Source organism: Brassica oleracea, unplaced genomic scaffold (assembly GCF_000695525.1).
Source record: "Brassica oleracea var. oleracea cultivar TO1000 unplaced genomic scaffold, BOL UnpScaffold12227, whole genome shotgun sequence".
Taxonomy (NCBI): Eukaryota; Viridiplantae; Streptophyta; class Magnoliopsida; order Brassicales; family Brassicaceae; genus Brassica; species Brassica oleracea.
The window spans coordinates 1-497 of record NW_013628748.1 but is presented as its reverse complement, the minus strand read 5'-3'; the positions used below and the strand labels follow the sequence as shown (position 1 = coordinate 497).

At 38.6% G+C, this 497-nt stretch overlaps 1 long non-coding RNA gene across 1 annotated transcript; it reads left to right on the top strand.

Moving 5' to 3' along the window:
- On the top strand, positions 1-497 carry LOC106322261. Its single transcript, XR_001266312.1, has 3 exons — positions 1-93; positions 210-269; positions 451-497. It is a non-coding gene; the product is annotated as an uncharacterized LOC106322261 (long non-coding RNA).

Genomic DNA, 497 nt, shown 5'->3' with positions numbered 1-497 from the left:
ATGTCAGCGGTTGATTTGGAGATGTCTCGTCACCGTATATCTGTTTTATTGTCAACCTGTACTGCATATGAGCTGCTCCCAGAGTCGGGCAAGGTCTGGTTTCTTCATCTTCTTACTGTTTGATGATTTTTGTCTTCATATCCTATAGAATATCTATGAGAATATCTTCGCCGAAAATTGTCTAATAAGGTGATTGTAAACTTTTACAGGTTATTGCATTGGATGTAAATTTACCAGTAAAGCAAGCATTCCACATACTCTATGAGCAGGTTTACTATATTTACCATTGTATCAGCTTCTCTTCTTTTAGGGATGTTCCTCTCTCTGTCCGTCACAGTCATGTATGACATTCTAATGTTGTTGCATCCACATCCAAAAGGGGGAGTGAGTGAAACTTAAAAGAACTAGATTTTGCTAATTCCTGGTTTTGCTAATTCTGAATGCTTTCAGGGAATCCCTTTGGCTCCTCTTTGGGACTTTGGTAAAGGCCAATTTGT